The sequence below is a fragment of the Bos grunniens genome, chromosome 3 (genome assembly GCF_055505025.1).
Source record: "Bos grunniens cultivar Pamir isolate PY7600 chromosome 3, Bosgru_T2T1.0, whole genome shotgun sequence".
Lineage (NCBI taxonomy): Eukaryota > Metazoa > Chordata > Mammalia > Artiodactyla > Bovidae > Bos > Bos grunniens.
The window spans coordinates 103,622,143-103,645,924 of NC_141167.1; the positions used below are offsets into that span (position 1 = coordinate 103,622,143).

The 23,782-nt window shown below is 42.1% G+C and overlaps 1 long non-coding RNA gene across 1 annotated transcript; it reads left to right on the top strand.

The window, feature by feature from the left end:
- Positions 1-6,695: 6,695 nt before the first annotated feature.
- Positions 6,696-8,944, top strand: LOC147376501 (uncharacterized). Its single transcript, XR_015161430.1, has 2 exons — positions 6,696-6,755; positions 8,311-8,944. It is a non-coding gene; the product is annotated as an uncharacterized LOC147376501 (long non-coding RNA).
- Positions 8,945-23,782: the final 14,838 nt, after the last annotated feature.

Here is a 23,782-nt window from a genome sequence, read left to right on the forward strand (position 1 = left end):
CCTCCATCCACTTCTCTCCTGAGGTGTTGACAGACCCTGTGCTGCTTGGACACTGGTAAGTGCCCACTGGGAGTCAGAGCAGGGCCTTCCATAGAGGGTGCTCAGACGAGAGGGGAGCGCAGGGGGCAGGGCATTGGGGATGGCAAGGATGAGGGTGGATCCCGAGAGGGAGCAAAAATCTAGAAACCTGATGAAGGATGAGCTGTGAGGCAGGAGGTGGCATTTGTGTGTCTGCTCTGAGCTCTAAGTTAGTTCTGTATCTTTTTGAGTTTCTCAGGTTTTAGATAAGTCAATAGTTTCATAAGGAAGCTATTACCTTGGAGAAGCCAGCTCTGTTTTTGCTCCAAAGCCTCTACTAGGGTCAGAGTGATTTTTCAAACAATGGAGACCAGGGGCAGCATATTTGGGGTTAGATAAAAACAGAGATCCAAGGGCCTCACCCTCACCAAGTGTCACTTACAGGAGTGCTGCCTGGTATCCGTACCAGAAGCTCCTGAGTTGAATAATGATTAACAAGTTGAAATGCACCTGCTAAGATGTAACAAATGGAAGAGGCTGTGTGTTGTAAAGGGTGCATAACCAAGCCTAGTTTCACTAGACCAGAAAACCTCCTTTCACATCCCACTTGCCTTCATTAGGTTTGGAGCTCACTTCTCTCTCAAATTATTTAGTAGCTGCATTTTATATATGTATATATAGAGATATACATATATGCTGGCATATATAGGTAAGTGTATATATATATATTTATACATGTATATATATGTGTGTGTGTGTGTGTGTGTGTGTGTACAAGCATGCGTGCTATGTGTGCTAAGTCACTTTAGTCATGTCTCTTTGCGACCCTATAGACTTGAGCCCACCAGGCTCCTCTGTCAATGGGATTTTCCAGGCAAGAATACTGGAATGGTTTACCATATCCTCTCCCAAGGGATCTTCCCTGCTCAGGGATCAAACCTGCTTCTCTTAATATCTCCTTAATATCTCTTAATATCTCTTAATATCTTAAGAATCGATCAAGGGATTCTTTACCACTAGGCCCACCTGAGACGCCAAGCATATACATAGATAAATACAGATATAGATAGATAAAATATAAACAGAATTGCAAAGGGCCAACATATGGACTGGTTAACCCAAGTAGATATGCATAATTATGAAATTACATATGATATGTGATCTGATACTAACATGTGTCTCTGGAAAGCTATCTGTGAAGTCCCTCCAGAAGGGAATCTCTATTCTTCCTTAGCAGAGAGCACTGCTGCTCTAAACAGCTTCTTAGACTGGACATTAGCAGAATTCTAAGTGGTGTAGAGTGAGCTTAAGTCAGACTCTGTGAAGGTGAATTTTGCCTTCTCCTAAGGAAGGACCTTGACTTTGGGCAAGTTCGTCAATTTAGTTAGTTGACTTCTATGTCTTGCTTTGTTGAAAGAAGACAACCTATGTCTGTTTTAGGCAAAGCTCCCAAATTTCAAATGAGATAGTGAAAACCTTGAAAAACTATATTTTAGAGATAATTTCTCCACGAGTTACTTGACCAGGCTTTTAGAATGTGGGGGAAAGAGAAGATAGTGGAAGTCCATAAAGGATGTTTCTGTGTTCTGGTCAGACCTGCTGTCTGTCTCTCCCTCAGCTCCTGAACCTGCCCACCAAGATGTCCTGCCAGCAGAACCAGCAGCAGTGCCAGCCTCCTCCCAAGTGCATCCCCAAATGCCCCACCCCTAAATGCCCCCCAAAGTGCCCCCCAGTCTCCTCCTGCTGTGGTGTCAGCTCCGAAGGCTGCTGCGGCTCCAGCTCCGGGGGCTGCTGCAGCTCTGGGTGTGGGGGCTGCTGCCTGAGCCACCACAGGCACCGCAGGTCGCACCACTGCAGACCCCACAGGTCTGACTGCTGCAGCCAGCCCTCGGGGGGCTCCGGGTGTTGCGGAGAGGGGAGTGGTCAGTCCTATGGAGGCGGCTGCTGCTGAAGATGTCCCTGAGTCTACAAGATCCAACCTGGGGACAGCACACTGCTGAGGACATCATCTTTATCCTCCTTCATTGGCTGCTGGGCCTGAGAGGTCCTGTAGAAGACTCTGAACTTGCAAATACAATGACCCCTCCCTGGGGCTCAGAAACTCATTTTTTCTTCTGAATCCCCTTCCATGGCCTTGGATTCTATGTCTACCCTCACTTCCCTAGGAAAACTTCCCTAAGTTACTCTTCGTGGTATTTTCTTAAAGGGTGCTCTCTCACTGATATAAAACAATAAAATGGATCTGCTCAGCATCTTGGTCTTGAGTTGCCTTTGTTCTCCTCCACCCTGTCCTTGCCCCCTGGTGGTCTTGAACCCCATGTGCCAGAGAGGCACTCTGATGCAAAGGAGACAAATGCTCCTAACTCTTGTTTTTTTTTATGTCATCAGGGCCCTGAAGCATCACTGATGGACCGAGTTTCAAGTGCTTTTTTTGTAAACATAATTTCCTGGGTTCTTGGCCACCTTTGGGGCCCTAACCCAGCCATTTCATGTTCCTCCATGTTCCTCTTCTCCTGTGTACTCGTTCTGCTACTCTTGACCCAACCCACCAAAGCATCCTTCCCCCACACCTGCACATACTTGCATCAAAGAAAAAGAGAAGGGAAGATAAATGAATGAAGAAAAGAAAAAAGACAAATTCAACACATTTTGAAAGCCCATGGTTTTTATCCACCCCTTCTTCAATCAGTGTGGTTCCAGGCGAGTGCATGCTGCATGCTCAGTCACTTCAGTCATGTCCACCTCTTTGTGACTCCATGGGCTGCAGTCTGCCAGATTCCTCTGTCCATGAAATTCTTCCGAATTCAGGGACTGAACCCGGGTCTCCTGCATTGCAGGCAGATTCTTTACCATCTGAGCCTGCTTTTATACTAACTTCTCTGCAAATCCTGCTTCTTTCTTCCTCTTTCAGCTTCATTAAATTCTCTACACCTTTTCCCAAACATGCTCTCTATGTGGCGTTTATGCACTTGTCACTCTACTTCTGAAAAACAGTGGCTTTCCTCAGAATCATGCACACTCTTCTTAAGTACTGTGTTTAAAGCACGACAGAAAAGATTTCCAACTTAATTTCTAAGGTTCACCATTCATACTACCTCACGGGACCTTGTGTTCTTGCCATACTGAACAACTCACCCTTACCAGATATAACTTAAACTTGAACATGTTGATGCCTATTAGTCTGGAAAGCAGTGGAGGCTACTATTTTTAGTTCAGTGTCCAGAATGCTTTAATTATCAATGAAGAGTAGTTTCTACTGTTATTTTATAAGTACTTCCACTGCACTGTTACTACTACTACTACCATTACTATGACTGTTACTATTACTAGCAGCATTACCTGCTCTTTCCTCTATCTGAAGTACTCTTCAATTTCTTTTCCACCACCTGGACCCTTTTGGAGTTTTGTCCCTCCTTAAAGGTCCACCCAAAATATCATCCTTTTAGGAAGTCGTCTAAGAGTTTCCTCAAGCAGGTGTGATATTAAACAATCTATCTCTATGCTCCTATTAAGCAAGCTGAGATTATAGAATATAATATACTTTTTATTATATACTGCTGTCCTTAAAAGTTTACTTGATGAGATGGTCTTCTGATGCCGGATGAAGACTTGGGAAGACTTGATGACTTTTTAGCTCTTCCCAATTAATGTCATTTTTAAATCACAAACCTGGTTTCAGTTTGGAAATTAGAATGTCCAGTCTGAGAAAGTCAAAATACCAAACTTGATTTAATGGCTTCTGTGTGCTGGTGGATCACAGAGGGAAAGGGAGCCCAGTCCTTCTACACATGTGTCACACTTGATATTTGTCCTTTTCTCCCAGTTCTCCAGATGCATTTACTGAATGAAGATTAGGGGAAAGGGATACAGTCTCACATAGGGGTTCAATTTTCTTCCAATACTGAATGCAACTAGATAGAAGAATCTAAGTTTCTCCATTTGTGCAAATTTAAAATATTTATTATTAGATATCTCATATTTTTGCTGCTATTGAATATGGTTCTATTTTAGAATTCCATTTTCTAATTCTTGTACAATATTTGTGCTTTATAATATATAGCACCAGTCAATAAATAATATGACAGCTTAAGAAATATCTGCTCATGACAACATAAATCCATAAATAATTTTAATCACTGTATATGTATTTATGTGTATGTGTTAAAATTTATTATAGGCATTAATATATTCCCAATTTCTCTTATAAATATCAATTTATATCATTGAATATTCAGATATTCACATTTGTGTGGTAATATCCATAGAACAAAACTCCCAAATTGGAATTGTTTAATCAAAATATATGTACATTCTAAATTATTTTACTTATCAATAAATTAATCTGAATGAATTGACCACCAATTTGCCTTTCAGAAAGGTAATACTTATGTTCATTTACAGTGGCTTTTCCCCTCCACATTTATACCTACTTTATAAAATTTTTGAATCTTTGCCTATTCGACATGAAGAAATGCACTTGATAGGAGAAGATAAAAGATGTCTTTTTTTCTAGCTTTTCATTCATCTGTGCGTGCTAAGTCACTTCACTTGTGTCTGACTCTTTGCAACCCTGTGGTCTGTAGCCCGCCAGGCTTCTCTTTCCATGGGATTCTCCAGGCAAGAAGACTGGAGTGGGTTGCCATTTCCTTCTGCAGGGGATCTTCCCAACCCACGGATCGAACCTATATCTCTTGTATCTCCTGCATTGGCATGCAGGTTCTCCCACTAGCACCACCTGGGAAGCCCTCATTCATTTACTAGGCATATAGAAATCTAACATTTTGTATTGCCTGTTTATCTCTTTTCACTATTATTTTCACTGGAATTTTTTCCTCGTTAATTTGTAAAATATAGTTGCATACCAACTGTTTTAGTCTTATTCCTGGAATATATATTGTAATTTTCTTCTCAGTTGGTCATATCTTTTTATAAATATGCTTAAATGTTGCTCTTTTTCACATAAATAGTTTTCTATAAAAGTGGGTAAACATCATAGTACCTTTAGTATCATGGCTTTGGGGACTACCAGGCATAAAAAAACCATCAACTATATTTTTCTTTGTTATTTTGACTATGTATGTTACAAGAAAAGATTGTTGGGTGAAAAAATAATCCATAAACATATTTGACACTTGTTTTAGTGCATAAAAGTAAAATAACCCTCAGTGTAAAGTTCAGGGTGGTTCTAGAAAAATTGAACACTTTCAAGACTTTGTTAATTACTAGATTACAGTTGTACATAGTCAAAATAAATTGGAAAAGAAGTTATTAGAGTTATTTCTGTAATTTTCAACGTGAAACATATTGCATTACTTTTGATCTGCCTTTTATTTGCATCTAAAGCTCAGTCATGTTTACTCCCAGTCCCTTGATAACAGAAGGCTGACAAAGTCAATCATTTGCTAAACATTCTTATTGAATTGCACTCCATCAGCATCACACAGTCAAGGCAAGCAAACCAATCCTTATGAGCTTTCAAACCTGCTCATCACCCAGATCTAAACCAGATTGATTGATGGCTTGGCTACCACATCTTTAGAGGCAGGGACCATACGAATCCTCAGGCCAATTACTTTAAAGTATCAGTGCTCTGCTCCTGAGTAAGCCTTCTGTGTGAGAGCCAAGGAATTGATACGATAATCATTCCCTTATGAGTAACAATGTGAGCAGGAAGATAAGAGTCATACTCAGGCAGCATAGGGCCAGACTTTTACAGAGTGATGTATCCTATGTCTGCATAGGATACATATGTCTGCATGCTCCAGGCCTTATGCTGATGGACATATGAGAAAACTATTTGGAAACTCTAAAGTCCTATGCAAATGTTGGCTTCATACATGACAAGAGTATCTATTGATTGCCACAGCAAGCATCTAAGAAGGTAATTAAGGAAAATGATGTTGCTGATAACCACGATGATAGCTTTTGGTGTGTATGAAATATGCAAGGCAAAGTTCTATGAGCTTTACATATGTTATCTTATTAGATTCTTCTAAGAAACTCATGAAGTAGAAGTTATTTAAAATCACTATATTGATAAGGAAACAAAGGCAGAGAAGCAAAACAATTTGCCCTAAGTTATCATATCTAAATAGTAAATGGTGGAGCTAGAGTTCATGCTCAGGAAGTCTGATTCCAGAGACATAAAACTAACTTCTGAGTAATTTTTCCAAGCTCGAGTTGATATTAAGAGGTAAATCTATTTTGGAATGTGAGCTCCACAAAACATATACCGAACACACACACCACACCTACAAAACAAGTAGAGACATAGACACACAGGTGTACACAGGTACCTTCACTCCGAACGCAAAGTGAAAACCATGGAGACATCAGTATTTTTCTGTGCAAATGAGGTCTGGAGCTAATGAATTACGGTCACAGGAGGAAAAACAGGGAGGTTTGGAGGACCAAGCTCCAAGAAAGAGACTGAAAGGCAGGTACCACGAAGGATAATAAGGTGGCAGATTATGGGAGGAATTCAATCCCATTTCTATTGACCATATTTTTAGCTGGGAGCAACTTTTCTGAGCCCGACTGAGAGAGCCAGGAAGGAGCTACCAGTCATCACTTGTCACAGGAGCCATGTGGCTGGCAGGAGGCGGTCCTCTCATGCCCAGGTCATGTCTCACACCTGAGGGAAGAGCCCAAGACCAGGATAAAAGGCCTTACGGATAGAGCACCTCCATCCACTTCTCTCCTGAAGTGTTGACAGACCCTGTGCTGCTTGGACACTGGTAAGTGCCCACTGGGAGCCGGAGCAGGGCCTTCCACAGAGGGTACTCAGACCAGAGGGGAAGGCAGAGGGTAGGACCTTGGGGATGGCAAGGATGAGGATGGATCCTGAGAGGGAGAAAAAATCTAGAAACCTGATGAAGGATGAACTGTGAGGCAGCAGGTGGCATTTGTGTGTCTATGCTCTGAGCTCTAAGTTAGTTCTGTATCTTTTTGAGTTTCTCAGGATTTAGATAAGTCAATACTTTCATAAGGAAGCTATTACCTTGGAGAAGCCAGCTCTGTTTCTGCTCCAAAGCCTCTACTAGGGTCAGAGTGATTTTTCAAACAATGGAGACCAGGGGCAGCATATTTGGGGTTAGATAAAAACAGAGATCCAACGGCCTCACCCTCACCAAGTGTCACTTACTTAATTGGTCAGGAGTGTTACCTGGCATCTGTACCAGAAGCTCCTGAGTTGAATAACGATTAACAAGTTGAAATTCACCTGCTACGATGTAACAAATGGAAGAGGCTGTGTGTTGTAAAGGGTGCATAACCAAGCCTAGTTTCACTAGACCAGAAAACCTCGTTTCACATCCCACTTGCCTTGATTAGGTTTGGGGCTCACTTCTCTCTAAAATGATTTAGTAACTCCATTTTATATATGTATATGTAGTGGTGTACATATATACTTGCATATATAGGCAGGTGTATATATATATATATATATATACATGTATATGTGTGTGTGTGTGTGTTTGTACAAGCATGCGTGCTATGTATGCTAAGTCACTTTTTGTCTGATTCTTTGCGACCCTATAGACTTGACCCCACCAGGTTCCTCTGTCCATGGGATTTTCCAGGAAGAATACTAGAGGGGTTTACCATTTCCTCTTCCGAGGGATCTTCCCTGCCCAGGGATCAAACCTGCTTCTCTTAATGTCTCCTGAATCAATCGGGGGGTTCTTTCCCACTAGGGTCACCTGGGAAGCCAAGCATATACATAGATAAATACAGATATAGATAGATAATATATAAACAGAATTGCAAAGGGCTGACATATGGACTGGTTAACCCAAATACATATGCATAATTATGAAATTACATATGATATGTGATCTGATACTAACATGTGTCTCTGGAAAGCTATCTGGGAAGTTCCTACAGAAGGGAATCTCTATTCTTCCTTAGCAGAGAGCACTACTGCTTCAAACAGCTTCTTAGACTGGACATTAGCAGAATTCTAAGTGGTGTAGAGTGAGCTTAAGTCAGACTCTGTGAAGGTGAATTTTGCCTTCTCCTAAGGAAGGACCTTGACTTTGGGCAAGTTCGTCAATTTAGTTAGTTGACTTCTATGTCTTGCTTTGTTGAAAGAGGACAACCTATGTCTGTTTTAGGAAAAGCTCCCAAATTTCAAATGAGATAGTGAAAAACTTGAAAAACTATATTTTAGAGATAATTTCTCCACGAGTTACTTGACCAGGCTTTTAGAATGTGGGGGAAAGAGAAGATGGTGGAAGTCCATAAAGGAGGTCTCTGTGTGCTGGTCTGACCTGCTGTCTGTCTCTCCCTCAGCTCCTGAACCTGCCCACCAAGATGTCCTGCCAGCAGAACCAGCAGCAGTGCCAGCCTCCTCCCAAGTGCGTCCCCAAATGCCCCACCCCTAAATGCCCCCCAAAGTGCCCCCCAGTCTCCTCCTGCTGTGGTGTCAGCTCCGAGGGCTGCTGCGGCTCCAGCTCCGGGGGCTGCTGCAGCTCTGGGTGTGGGGGCTGCTGCCTGAGCCACCACAGGCGCCGCAGGTCCCACCACTGCAGACCCCACAGGTCTGACTGCTGCAGCCAGCCCTCGGGGGGCTCCGGGTGCTGTGGAGGGGGCAGTGGTCAGTCCTATGGAGGCGGCTGCTGCTGAAGATGTCCCTGAGTCTACAAGATCCAACCTGGGGACAGCACACTGCTGAGGACATCATCTTTATCCTCCTTCATTGGCTGCAGGGCCTGAGAGGTCCTGTAGAAGACTCTGAACTTGCAAAGACAATGAACCCTCCCTGGGGCTCAGAAACTCAAATTTTCTTCTGAATCCCCTTCCATGGCCTTGGATTCTATGTCTACCCTCACTTCCCTAGGAAAACTTCCCTAAGTTACTCCTCGTGGTATTTTCTTAAAGGGTACTCTCTGACTGATGTAAAACAATAAAATGAATCTGCTCAGCATCTTGGTCTTGAGTTGCCTTTGTTCTCCTCCACCCTGTCCTCACCTGCCAGTGGTCTTGAACCCCATGTGCCCGAGAGGCACTCTGATGCAAAGGAGACAAATGCTCCTAACTCTTGTTTTTTCTTATGTCATCAGGGCCCTGAAGCATCACTGATGGACCGAGTTTCAAGTGCTTTTTTTGTAAACATAATTTCCTGGGTTCTTGGCCACCTTTGGGGCCCTAACCCAGCCATTACATATTCCTCCATGTTCCTCTTCTCCTGTGTACTCGTTCTGCTTCTCTTGACCCACCCCACCAAAGCATTCTTCATGCAGATACTTGCATGGAAGAAAAAGGGAAGAAAAGATAAACGAATGAAGAAAAGAAAAGAGACAAATTCAACACATTTTGAAAGCCCATGGTTTTTATCCACCCCTTCTTCAATCAGTTTGGTTCCAGGCATGTGCATGCTGCATGGTCAGTCACTTCAGTCATGCCCACCTATTTGTGACTCCATGGGCTGCAGTCTGCCAGATTCCTCTGTCCATGGAATTCCTCCCAATTCAGGGATTGAACCCGGGTCTCCTGCATTGCAGGCAGATTCTTTACCATCTGAGCATGCTTTTATCCTAACCTCTCAGCAAATCCTGCTTCTTTCTTCCTCTTTCAGCTTCATTAAATTCTCTACACCTTTTTTCCAAACATGCTTTCTCTGTGGCGTTTATGAACTTGTCATTCTACTCTGAAAAACTGGCTTTCTACATAATAATGCACACTTCTTAAGTACTGTGTTTAAAGCACGACAGAAAAGATTTCCAACTTAATTTCTAAGGTTCACCATTCATACTGCCTCATGGAACCTTGTGTTCCCGCTATACTGAACATCTCACCCTTACCAAACATAACTTAAACTTGTACATCTTGATGCCTATTAATCTGGGAAGCAGTAGAGGCTACTATTTTTAGTTCAGTGACCAGAATGTTTTAGTTCTCAATAAAGAGTAGTTTCTACTGTTATTTTATATGTGCTTTCACTGCTACTACTGTTACTAATACTACTACCATTACTATGACTCCTACTATTACTAGCAGCATTACCTGCTCTTTCCTCTATCTGAAGTCGTCTTTAATTTCTTTTCCACCATCTGGACCCTTTTGGCGTTCCGTCCCTCCTTAAAGGTCCACCCAAAATATCATCCTTCTAAGACAACTCATCTAGTCATCTAAGAGTTTCCTCAAGCAGGTGTGATATTAAACAATCTATCTCTATGTTCCTGTTAAGCAAGCTGAGATTGTAGAATATAATATAATTTTTATTATATACTGCTGCTGCTAAGTCGCTTCAGTCATGTACGACTCTGTGCGACCCCATAGATGGCAGCCCACCAGGCTCCCCCGTCCCTGGGATTCTCCAGGCAAGAACACTGGAGTGGGTTGCCATCTCCTTCTCCAATGCATGAAAAGTGAAAGTGAAGTTGCCCAGTCGTGTCCAACTCTTCGCAACCCCGTGGACTGCATCCCATCAGGCTCCTCTGTCCATACGATTTTCCAGGCAAGAGTACTGAAGTGGGGTGCCATTGCCTTCTCCATTATATACAACTGTCCTTAAAATTTTTACTGGATGAGATGGTCTTCTGATGCCAGATGAAGACTTGGGAAGACTTAGTGACTCTACACCTCTTCCCAAGTAATATCATTTTTTTAAATCACAAACCTGGTTTCAGTTTGGAAATTAGAATGTCCAGTCTGAGAAAGTCAAAATACCAAACTTGATTTAATGGCTTCTGTTTGCTGCAGATCACAGAGGGAAAGGGAGCCCAGTCCTTCTACACGTGTGTCACACTTGGTATTTGTCCTTTTCTCCCAGTTCTCCAGATGCATTTACTGAATGAAGATTAGGGGAAAGGGATACAGTCTCACATAGGGGTTCAATTTTCTTCCAATATTGAACGCAACTAGATAGAAGAATCTAATTTTCTCCATTTGTGCAAATTTGAAATATTTATCATTAGATATGTCTTTTGCTGCTATTAAATATGGTTCTATTTTTAAATTCCTTTTTCTGATTCTTGTACAATATTTGTACTTTATAATATATAACACCAGTCAATAAATAATATGACAGCTTCAGTTAAGAAATATCTGCTCATGACAACATAAAACCATAAATAATTTTAATCACTGTATATGTATTTACGTGTATGTGTCACAATTTTATAGGTATTAATATATTCCCAATTTCTCTTAAAAATATCAGTTTATATCATTGAATATTCAGATGTTCACATTTATGTGGTAATATCCATAGAATAAAACTCCCATATTGGAATAGTTTAATCAAAATATATGTACATTCTAAATTATTTTACTTATCAATAAATTAATCTGAATGAATTGACCACCAATTTGCCTTTCAGAAAGGTAATACTTCTGTTCCACTTACAGTGGCTTTTCCCTCCATATTTACACTTAGTTTATAAAATTTTGAATCTTTGCCTATTTGACATGAAGAAATGCACTTGATAGGAGAAGATAAAAGATGTCTTTTTTTCTAGCTTTTCATTCATCTGTGCGTGCTAAGTCACTTCACTTGTGTCTTACTCTCTGCAAGCCTGTGGTCTGTAGCCCGCCAGGCTTCTTTTCCATGGGATTCTCCACGCAAGAAGACTGGAGTGGGTTGCCATTTCCTTCTGCCGGGGGATCTTCCCAACCCAGGGATTGAACCTGTAACTCTTACATCTCCTGCATTGGCAGGCAGGTTCTCCCACTAGCACCACCTGGGAAGCCCTCATTCATTTACTAGGAATATAGAAATCTAACATTTTGTATTGCCTGTTTATCTCTTTTCACTATTATTTTCACTGGAATTTTTTCCTCGTTAATTTGTAAAATATAGTTGCATACCAACAGTTTTAGTCTTATTCCTGGAATATATATTGTAATTTTCTTTTCAGTTGGTCATATACTTTTCAAATTTGCTTAAATGTTGCTCTTTTTTACATAAATAGTTTTATTTAGAAGTGGGGAAGTTCATGGCAACTGGTCCCATCACTTCATGGGAAACGGATGGGGGAACAGTGGAAACAGTGTCAGACTTTATTTTTTGGGGCTCCAAAATCACTGCAGATGGTGACTGCAGCCATGAAATTAAAAGGCACTTACTCCTTGGAAGGAAAGTTATGACCAACCTAGATAGCATATTCAAAAGCAGAGACATTACTTTGCCAACAAAGGTCCATCTAGTCAAGGCTATGGTTTTTCCCATGGTCATGTATGGATGTGAGAGTTGGACTGTGAAGAAGGCTGAGCGCCGAAGAATTGATGCTTTAGAACTGTGGTGTTGGAGAAGAGTCTTGAGAGTCCCTTGGACTGCAAGGAGATCCAACCAGTCCATTCTAAAGGAGATCAGCCCTGGGATTTCTTTGGAAGGAATGATGCTAAAGCTGAAACTCCAGTACTTTGGCCACCTCATGCGAAGAGTTGACTCATTGGAAAAGACTCTGATGCTGGGAGGGATTGGGGACAGGAGGAGAAGGGGACACCAGAGGATGAGATGGCTGGATGGCATCACTGACTCGATGGACGTGAGTGTGAGTGAACTCTGGGAGTTGGTGATGGACAGGGAAGCCTGGTGTGCTGCGATTCATGGAGTCACAAAAAGTCGACAAGACTGAGCGACTGAACTGAACTGAATGGAACTGAAACATCATAGTTCCTTTTACATCATGGCTTTGGGGACTACCAGGCATAAAAAAAACCCCATCAATTATATTTTTCTTTGTTATTTTGACTATGACTTAACTATGTATGTTACAAGAAAAGATTGTTGGGTGAAAAAATAATCCATAAACATTCTTGACACTGGTCCTAGTGCATAAAAGTAAAATAACACTCAGTGTGAAGTTCAGGGTGCTTCTAGAAAAATTGAACACTTTCAAGAATTTGTTAATTACTAAATTATAGTTGTACATAGTCAAAATAAATTGGAAAAGAAGTTATTAGAGTTATTTCTGTAATTTTTAAACATGAAACATATTGCATTACTTTTGATCTTTTATTTGCATCTAAAGCTCAGTCATGTTTAATCCCAATCCCATGATAACAGAAGGCTGAGAAAGTTAATCATTTGCTAAACATTCTTATTGAATTGAACTCCATCAGCATCACACAGTCAAGGCAAGCAAACCAATCCTCATGAGGTTTCAAACCTGTTCATCACCCAGATCTAAACCAGATTGATTGATGGCTTGGGTACCACATCTTTAGAGGCAGGGACCATACGAATCCTCAGGCCAATTACTTTAAAGTATCAGTGCTCTGCTCCTGAGTAAGCCTTCTGTGTGAGAGCCAAGGAATTGATACGATAATCATTCCCTTATGAGTAACAATGTGAGCAGGAAGATAAGAGTCATACTCAGGCAGCATAGAGCCAGACTTTTACAGAGTGATGTATCCTATGTCTGCATAGGATACGTATGTCTGCATGCTCCAGGCCTTATGCTGATGGACATATGAGAAAACTATTTGGAAACTCTAAAGTCCTAGGCAAATGTTGACTTCATACATGACAATAGTATCTATTGATTGCCACAGCAAGCATCTAAGAAGGTAATTAAGGAAAATGATGTTGCTGATAACCACGATGATAGCTTTTGGTGTGTATGAAATATGCAAGGCAAAGTTCTATGAGCTTTACATACGTTATCTTATTTCATTCTCCTAAGAAACTCATGAAGTAGAAGTTATTTAAAATCACTATATTGATAAGGAAACAAAGGCAGGGAAGTGAAACAACTTGACCTAAGTTATCATATCTAAACAGTAAGTGTTGGAGCTAGAATTCATGCTCAGGAAGTCTGGTTCCAGAGACATAAACCTAACTTCTGAGTAATTTTTCCAAGCTCGAGTTAATATTAAGAGGTAAATCTATTTTGGAATGTGAGCTCCACAAAACACACACCGAATACACACACCACACCTACAAAACAAGTGTAGACATAGACACACAGGTGTACACAGGTACACTCACTCCCAACGGCAAAGTGAAAACCTTGGAGACGTCAGCATTTTTCTGTGCAAATGAGAAGGTCTGGAGCTAATGAATTATGGTCACAGGAGGACAAACAGGAAGGTTTGGAGGACCAAGCTCCAAGAAAGAGACTGAAAGGCAGGTACCACTAAGGATAATAAGGTGGCGGATGATGGGAGGAATTCAATCCCATTTCTATTGACCATATTTTTATTGCGAGCAACTGTTCTGAGCCCGACTGAGAGAGGCAAGAAGGAGCTACCCGTCATCACTTGTCACAGGAGCCATGTGGCTGGCAGGAGGTGGTCCTTTCATGCCAAGGCCATGTCTCACACCTGAGGGAAGAGCCCAAGACCAGGATAAAAGGCCTTAGGAATAGGGCATCTCCATCCACTTCTCTCCTGAGGTGTTGACAAACCCTGTGCTGCTTGGACACTGGTAAGTGCCCACTGGGAGCCGGAGCAGGGCCTTCCACAGAGGGTGCTCAGACCAGAGAGGAGCGCAGGGGGTAGGGCCTTGGGGATGGCAAGGATGAGGGTGGATCCTGAGAGGGAGCAAAAATCTAGAAACCTGATGAAGGATGAGCTGTGAGGCAGGAGGTGGCATTTGTATGTCTATGCTCTGAGCTCTAAGTTAGTTCTATATCTTTTTGAGTTTCTCAGGTTTTAGATAAGTCAATACTTTCATAAGGAAGCTATTACCTTGGAGAAGCCAGCTGTGTCCCTGCTTCAAAGCCTCTTAGGGTCAGAGTGATTTTTTAAACAATTTTTAAACAATTAAAAAAATTTTTTTAAACAATGCCCTTTTAAACCAAGGGCAGCGTATTTGGGGTTAGATAAAGCAGAGATCTAACGGCCTCACCCTCACCAAGTGTTACTTACTTACATGGTCAGGAGCACTGTCTGGCATCTGTACCAGAAGCTCCTGAATTGAATAATGATTAACAACTTGAAATTCACCTGCTAAGATGTAAGAAATGGAAGAGGCTGTGTGTTGTAAAGGGTGCATAACCAAGCCTAGTTTCACTAGACCAGAAAACCTAGTTTCACACCCAACTTGCCTTGATTATGTTTGGGGCTCACTTCTCCCTAAAATGATTTAGTAACTCCATTTTATATATGTATATATAGAGATGTACATATATGCTTGCATATATAGATAGCTGTATATATATATATATACATGTATATATGTGTGTGTGTGTGTGTGTGTGTGTGTGTACAAGCCTGCATGCTATGTGTGCTAAGTCACTTTAGTCATGTCTAACTCTGCGACCCTATAGAGTTGATCCCACCAGGCTCCTCTGTCCATGGGATTTTCCAGGCAAGAATACTGGAGTGGATTACCATTTCCTCTTCCAGGGGATCTTCCCTGCCCAGGGATCAAACCTGCTTCTCTTAATGTCTCCTGAATCAGTCGGGGAGTTTTTACCACTAGGGCCACCTGGGAAGCCAAGCATATACATAGATAAATACAGATATAGATGGATAAAGTATAAAGAGAATTGCAAAGGGCCGACATGTGGACTGATTAACCCAAATACATATGCATAATTATGAAATTACATATGATATGTGATCTGATACTAACATGTGTCTCTGGAAAGCTATCTGGGAAGTTCCTCCAGAAGGGAATCTCTATTCTTCCTTAGCAGAGAGCACTGCTGCTCTAAACAGCTTCTTAGACTGGACATTAGCAGAATTCTAAGTGGTGTAGAGTGAGCTTGAGTCAGACTTTGTGAAGGTGAATTTTGCCTTCTCCTAAGAAAGGACCTTGACTTTGGGCAAGTTTGTCAATTTAGTTAGTTGACTTCTATGTCTTGCTTTGTTGAAAGAAGACAACCTATGTCTGTTTTATGAAAAACTCCCAAATTTCAAATGAGATAGTGAAAACACTTGAAAAACTATATTTTAGAGATAATTTCCCCATGAGTTACTTGACCAGGCTTTTAGAGTGTGGGGGAAACTCAAGATGGTGAAAGTCCATAAAGGAGGTCTCTGTGTGCTGGTCTCACCTGCCATCTGTCTCTCCCTCAGCTCCTGAACCCACCCACCAAGATGTCCTGCCAGCAGAATCAGCAGCAGTGCCAGCCTCCTCCCAAGTGTACCCCCAAGTGCCCCACCCCTAAATGCCCCCCAAAGTGCCTCCCAGTCTCCTCCTGCTGTGGCCCAAGCTCCGGGGACTGCTGCAGCTCTGGGTGTGGGGGCTGCTGCCTAAGCCACCACAGGCGCCGCAGGTCCCACCACTGCAGACCCCACAGGTCTGACTGCTGCAGCCAGCCCTCGGGGGCCTCCGGGTGCTGTGGAGAGGGGAGTGGTCAGTCCTATGGAGGCGGCTGCTGCTGAAGTGGATACTGAGCCAAGAAGAGTCGACCTGGGGACAATACATGGACAAACACTTCCTCCTCCTCCTCCTCCTGGGATTGCCTGAGAAGTCCCAGGTGAGGTTCTGAACTCTGGGCTGGAGTGACTCTCTGTCCTGCGATTCAGAAATCTGAATCTGCTCCCAAGAATCTGTCTGCTGACCTCTGACGCCAATTGGTCTGTCTGCCCTGGAATCCCCAAACCAGAGACTCTAACTTACTCCCCAGTTAATCTCCTTGCATCTGCAGCCTCAAATGAAACAATAAAACAAAAATCTGCTCACCATTTTGTTCTGGACTCTTCCTTGCCTGCTTGTGCCCCAGTATTCTTTTCACTGTCACCCATTCTCTTGCTGCTTGAGACCTTGGAAATCAAATATGTGCTGGATGATACGATTGAGAATGGGAGTAGGGGCAAGAAAAATGGTCCTGCCTCTTATTTGTGTGTGCCTGCTCAGTTGCTTCAGTTGAGTCTGACTCTTTGTGACCCTATGGACTCTGGCCCACCAGGCTCCTCTGTCCATGGGATTCTCCAGATAAGAATACTGGAGTGGGTTGCCGGTGCCCTCCTCCAAGGGATCTTCCTGACCAAAGGATCAAACCTGCATCTCCTACATTGCATGAGGATTCTTTATGGCTGAGATACCAGAGAAGCCTGCCTCTTACTTTGGCACCATTTCTCAGATGAATTCCAGGCAGCTCTGCTTAAGCACAATGTCCTAATGTTTTTCATGAAGATCGAGCTTTGGACTGTAGGTTTTCTTCTGGATCCAATGGTCCCTGGAGCAAGACAGATTTGACGGATATCTATTCCATCCCTCCATTGGTCTCCTCTTCCTCCTATCCTTTGTGATACTACCCCAACTCACCCCCAACTTTCTTTTCTCCTTTAACCAAAACATTTGTTTAGAAAGTTAAATATGAACTTTCTGCAAATAAACCAGGAATCTTAGCTAATTCTAACTAGGAACATGCATGCCATAGCATGCAGCAAAGATCACAAAATTTAAAATGCCTATAAGAGGAATCAGGGACTTTTTCAAAAGTACTCAAGTCTCCCTTTTCTCTCCTTGAGTCCCAAGTCCAATTTTTCAGGTCAAATATTTCAACTCTAAATTTTGTAAGGAAATCTTGCATTTTCATTAAATTTTTTCCAATTACAAATTTCACATAAGATTTAATCATTGTTAACTTCTAGTTTATCATGTCTCGATAGTCTTATTATCAACTGGATAAATAGCCAATACTTTGAATTTGTATTTTAATTAAAAGACACAAGTGTCTGGTAGGGTAGACAGTAGGAACACATCACAGGAATAATATGATTCAGGCCTCTCAGCTGCTGTAATTAACATGACCTCTAGATGTCCCTATGTCTTTAGTCTGTCACTTAAGATTCAAAGTCCAGAGAGGGGTCATGCAGTGCACGGATCCTCAGCATGCACTTCCTCCTGAGATAGTCCAGGAAACTAGAAGAGGGATGCATCCCCATTGGTTTCAGTAATGAGAGAAGTCAAACATCACACATATTGGTGGGACCCCTCCAATAAGGCCAGCTAGCATACTAATAAGCACAGAGCTTATCAGTGACCAAAGGGACACGTGACTACCATGTCATCTAAACTGGAATTCTCAGACAAAAGGATCCTATTTCTCTGAGAGGTGCAATAGTCCAGTTAAGACCAGGTGCACCCTAGGGTCATAGATTTTTTTGTTGTGACTGAGATTTAGTAGATTTTCTTGCTTCCCCAATGGCTCAGCAGGTAAAGAATCCACCTGCAATGCAGGAGACACAGGGAGACACAGAAAATGCAAATTCAGTCCCTGGGTTGGGAAGATCCCCCGTGGAAGGAAATGGCAATGCACTCCAGTATTCTTGCCTGAAAAATCCCATAGACAGAGGAGCCTGGCATGCTACAGTCCGATGGGTTGCAAAGAGTTGAACACAATTGAGTGGCTAAGCATGCACTCACACACTTGACTAAAAGTTTCTGCATTTGTTGTATGTCTCCAGGACAATTTACATAGACTTTAAATACTTTTTTAAAGTAATCTTCAACAATTACAGATGTTTTTCTGGAGGGGAGGGTCCATGGAGCTTTTCATGCTATCACTCTGATAGCCTTCCTTTAAGGTCTTTTGTTTAATCTGATTTAGGTTTCCTTTGAGGTTTAAAAAGACTGTGTCTCAAGATTTTAAGTATTTATATATTTCTTTAATAATTTATTCTTTAAAAGTTATTTTATGAGGAGTTTAAACAATGTAACCTCTAAGCACAGTTTTAATTCTTTTTCTCTAAATCTCAGGAGCTTTTCTTTTCTTTCTTGGATGGTGAGAGGAGAAGAAAAGAGACTGACCCCTCTGGTGCAGGAAAGCTTACACTAAGCTCACTTTTTGCTGATAATTTCTTCTAAAATTGAAACCAAGCATTCAGACCCTATCAGTTCAGTTCAGTTGCTCAGTCCTGTCTGACTCTTTGTGACCCCATGAATCGCAGCACACCAGGCCTCCCTGTCCATCACCAACTCCCAGAGTTCACCCAAACTCATGTCCATCAAGTCGGTGATGCCATCCAGCCATCTGATCCTCTGTCATCCCCTTCTCCTCCTGCCCCCAATCCCTCCCAGCATCAAAGTCTTTTCCAATGAGTCAACTCTTCACATGAGGTGGTCAAAGTACTGGAGTTTCAGCTTTAGCATCATTCCTTCCAAAGAACACCCAGGACTGATCTCCTTCAGAATGGACTGGTTGGATCTCCTTGCAGTCCAAGGGACTCTCAAGAGTCTTCTCCAACACCACAGTTCAAAAGCATCAATTCTTCGGCGCTCAGCCTTCTTCACAGTCCAACTCTCACATCCATACATGACCACTGGAAAAACCATAGCCTTTGTTGGCAAAGCAATGTCTCTGCTTTTGAATATGCTATCTAGGTTGGTCATAACTTTGCTTCCAAGGAGTAAGCGTCTTTTAATTTCATGGCTGCAATCACCATCTGAAGTGATTTTGGAGCCCAGAAAAATAAGGTCTGACACTGTTTCCACTGTTTCCCCATCTATTTCCCATGAAGTGATGGGACCAGATGCCATGATCTTCGTTTTCTGAATGTTGAGCTTTAAGCCAACTTTTTCACTCTCCTCTTTCACTTTCATCAAGAGGCTTTTGAGTTTTTCACTTTCTGCCATAAAGGTGGTGTCATCTGCATATCTGAGGTTATTGATATTTCTCTCAGCAATCTTGATTCCAGCTTGTGCTTCTTCCAGTCCAGCGTTTCTCATGATGTACTCTACATATAAGTTAAATAAGCAGGGTGACAATATACAGCCTTGATGTACTCCTTTTCCTATTTGGAACCAGTCTGTTGTTCCATGTCCAGTTCTAACTGTTGCTTCCTGACCTGCATATAGGTTTCTCAAGAAGCAGGTCAGGTGGTCTGATATTCCCATCTCTTTCAGAATTTTCCACAGTTTATTGTGATCCACACAGTCAAAGGCTTTGGCATAGTCAATAAAGCAGAAATAGATGTTTTTCTGGAACTCTATTGCTTTTTCCATGATCCAGCTGATGTTGGCAATTTGATCTCTGGTTCCTCTGCCTTTCCTAAATCCAGCTTGAACATCTGGAAGTTCATGGTTCACGTATTGCGGAAGCCTGGCTTGGAGAATTTTGAGCATTACTTTCCTAGTGTGTGAGATGAGTGCAATTGTGTGGTAGTTTGAGCATTCTTTGGCATTGCCTTTCTTTGGGATTGGAATGAAAAGTGACCTTTTTCCAGTCCTGTGGCCACTGCTGAGTTTTCCAAATTTGCTGGCATATTGAGTGCAGTGCTTTCACAGCATCATCTTTCAGGATTTGAAATCGCTCAACTGGAATTCCATCATCTTAGACCCTATGGTCTCCTTTAACTAGCTAATCCTCATAACATTATAGCCTTGTGTACAAGTCAGCGTAATTGGTGATTTGGCTATGGTCCTACTTGGAGGAAAACTCTAGGACCAGAAAATCTCTTAGCCTTTCTTTCTAGAAAAAAAGAACATGGATGGGCTCTGAAATAAGAAGTAACTGTGAGAGCCATAGGATAGATGTCCTGAACACTCCCTCTAAACTATATTTGCTGACACATTTTAAGAAGAAATATCACAGTGTTCAGGAAATGTAGTTGAGGTGTCTACGGTGTGATGTAGACAACCCCACCTCACTGTGTCTGATCTTGCTGTGGCTGAGTTCATATTCACCTGAAATTAATCAACTTAGGACATAATATTTGAAAAGCATTCTGGGTAAATGTTTTTTTTTTTTCCTTTTGGCAAAAGTTTGTGATAGGAATTTTTTGAAACTAGTTATTCAACTAGCATGGCAATTAACCCTTGTGCACCCTGAAAGGAGAGAGAAGATGTATGAGCCATAGCTCCGAGAAATGGAGTATTTCCTGTCATATCAGTAAACAAGGATTTCACATTCCTCAGCCATGCCAGTTCTGCAAATGTGAATTCCTGAGCCCTAAGAGCATTCAGGAAGGAGAAGAATACCTGTGCAAACTGGCAGCCATTAGACTGCAGCTACTCCCTACTATGAGCACTGAGGAACTCAGGATGTGAAAAACACAGGATGCTGGCCCCAGATGGCTGAGATGCATATGAAAGGAATGGTTTCAGCGAGCCCAGACGCTCGCATATTCCCATACATAGAAAAGTGCTAATTCCTTAATTTGGGATATCTGGTTTTCTTTACTTCACAAAATACTTCTGATGTTCAGACTATCTGTCCTTTGTTGCAAACTTCTAGGCAACCTGACTCCTCCTCCCATCTCCTTGGAGTAGTTCTCTCAGGGTTACTTGAGATGTTATCTCTTGAGCTTGAAGTCTGAAAAATTCCCATCAAATGAAACATAACTCTCAACTTTTAGGTTGTGACAATATTTTAAGTCAACAGCCCGTGCTTGAAATGTTTACACTCTCACATAAAAGCAATTGTGTGTGATAAGTTGTATGCATGGCAAGCAATGACTATTCTGAAGATTTTCTTGATCAGGTATTGTCAGGGAGCCCATTACAGAAAAGGTACTCTCAGAAAAGGATTTAGAACAAAAGAAAAAGGCAGAAAGAAAGATAGGAAGGAATAAAGGAAAGAAGAGAGGGAGGGAGGAAGGAAGAGAGGGAGAAAGAAAGAAAAAGGATAGGAAAGAAAGAAAAAGGGGAAAGAGAGAGTGACAAAGGGAAGAAGGGAGGGAGGGAGAAAGGAAATGTCTATTGCTCAGAGAAAGAGTCACATATAGGGGTTAAGGAGTGAGAAGGGAATGGGTAATTCTCAGCAACAGGCTGTCCTGACCCTAGTCAAAGCTGGATGCCAATAGGGGAACCACATTACTCAAAATACCATCACTCTAACATGGTACATTTCTATTCTCAGCTCATAACCAGAATTCACCTGCCTCCCTTTGTTTGTCCATCTCTCACTTACAATCTTGTGTTAGATACCAGTGTGTCTATATTCTCTCTAGTGTGAAAACTTCGAAGAATAAGATGGGACTCACATTCTGTTTGTATCCAGAATATAGTAGGTGCTGATACCAACTAAGGCCCTGAGGGGCTCCTGGGCACAGAGACTTTGTGTCCCCCATTTCTTTGATTACAGGAAATAGCCTTCATTCAGCCTCTATGACCTGAGTTCCAATGTGCAGATTCAAGCAATTGTTGATCAGGGAAGGGAAGGATGAGAGACAGGGAGAAGCAAACAGTCAAGAGAAACAGTGGTACAGCCCTGGGGCAAGGTCCTGACTCCCTATCAAGGTGCACACAAAACAATATCCTCGAGCTGTTTTGCAGATACTGAAATCCCCCAGGTGGGGGAAATTAATGAAGATTAATGATGGTGTGCTGTCCGCAAGCATGAAGACCCCAGACCAGTTGGAACCTGAAGGTTGATGATGCTGACTCCCACTTAGCCCACTACCAACCAATCAGAATATTGACAAAATGTTCACTCCCTCTCTGAACCATTACCATAAAACTCACTACACTCTCCAAGTGGAGACACACACTTATAAGGGCATTAGCCCACTGTGGCCCCCTTTGCCTGCCAAAACTAAAGAAAAGCCAAAACTAAGAAAGTTCTGTTCTACTTCATCCCAAACTTGTCTCTGAGATTTAATTCTGTGTTGGGGTACAGAGGCCATATTTGGCTTCAGGTCTTAATAAATATCAAACTCATAAATACAATCTGAACCAGGAAAAGAGAAGGAGAACATTAACTTTCTGGAGTCCTGACCTGGAACTGACTGGACTTATAAGTCTAGCTGGAGGATGAGAAGCTCTGTTGGTCTCAAGCAAGCTCACTTTAGGGGATGAGCAAAGCTAGATGCTAATCTCCTCCATTGAAAAGGCCAATTCTGGTGGTGTCAATCCCCAGTACTGAAAGCTTGTTGTTGACACACCAAAAGACGCTGGGATTCTTGGCCTCCAGAGGAGAAGAATTCAACCTGGGGCCAGAGACGAGGCTTGATTGCTCAGAGCTTTGTGTAATAAAGTTTTATTAAAGTATAAAGGAGATAGAGAAAGTTTCTGACATAGGCATCAGAATGGGGCAGAAAGAGTACTCCCTTGCTAGTGTTAGCAATGGAATTATATACTCTCTAATTAGTTATTCAGTTCAAGTCAGTTCAGTTCAGTCACTCAGTCCTGTCTGACTCCTTGCGACCCCATGAATTGCAGCACACCAGGCCTCCCTGTCCATCACCAACTCCTGGAGTTCACTCAAATTCATGTCCATCGAGTCGGTGATGCCATCCAGCCATCTCATCCTCTGGCGTCCCCTTCTCCTCCTGCCCCCAATCCCTCCCAGCATCAGAGTCTTTTCCAATGAGTCAACTCTTCACATGAGGTGGTCAAAGTACTGGAGTTTCAGCTTTAGCATCATTCCTTCCAAAGAACACCCAGGACTGATCTCCTTCAGAATGGACTGGTTGGATCTCCTTGCAGTCCAAGGGACTCTCAAGAGTCTTCTCCAACACCACAGTTCAAAAGCATCAATTCTTCGGCGCTCAGCCTTCTCCACAGTCCAACTCTCACATCCATACATGACTACTAGAAAAACCATAGCCTTTACTAGACGGACCTTTGTTGGCAAAGTAATGTCTCTGCTTTTCAATATGCTATCTAGGTTGGTCATAACTTTCCTTCCAAGGAGTAAGCGTCTTTTAATTTCATGGCTGCAATCACCATCTGAAGTGATTTTGGAGCCCAGAAAAATAAAGTCTGACACTGTTTCCACTGTTTCCCCATCTATTTCCCATGAAGTGATGGGACCAGATGCCATGATCTTCGTTTTCTGAATGTTGAGCTTTAAGCCAACTTTTTCACTCTCCTCTTTCACTTTCATCAAGAGGCTTTTGAGTTCCTCTTCACTTTCTGCCATAAGGGTGGTGTCATCTGCATATCTGAGGTTATTGATATTTCTCCCGGCAATCTTGA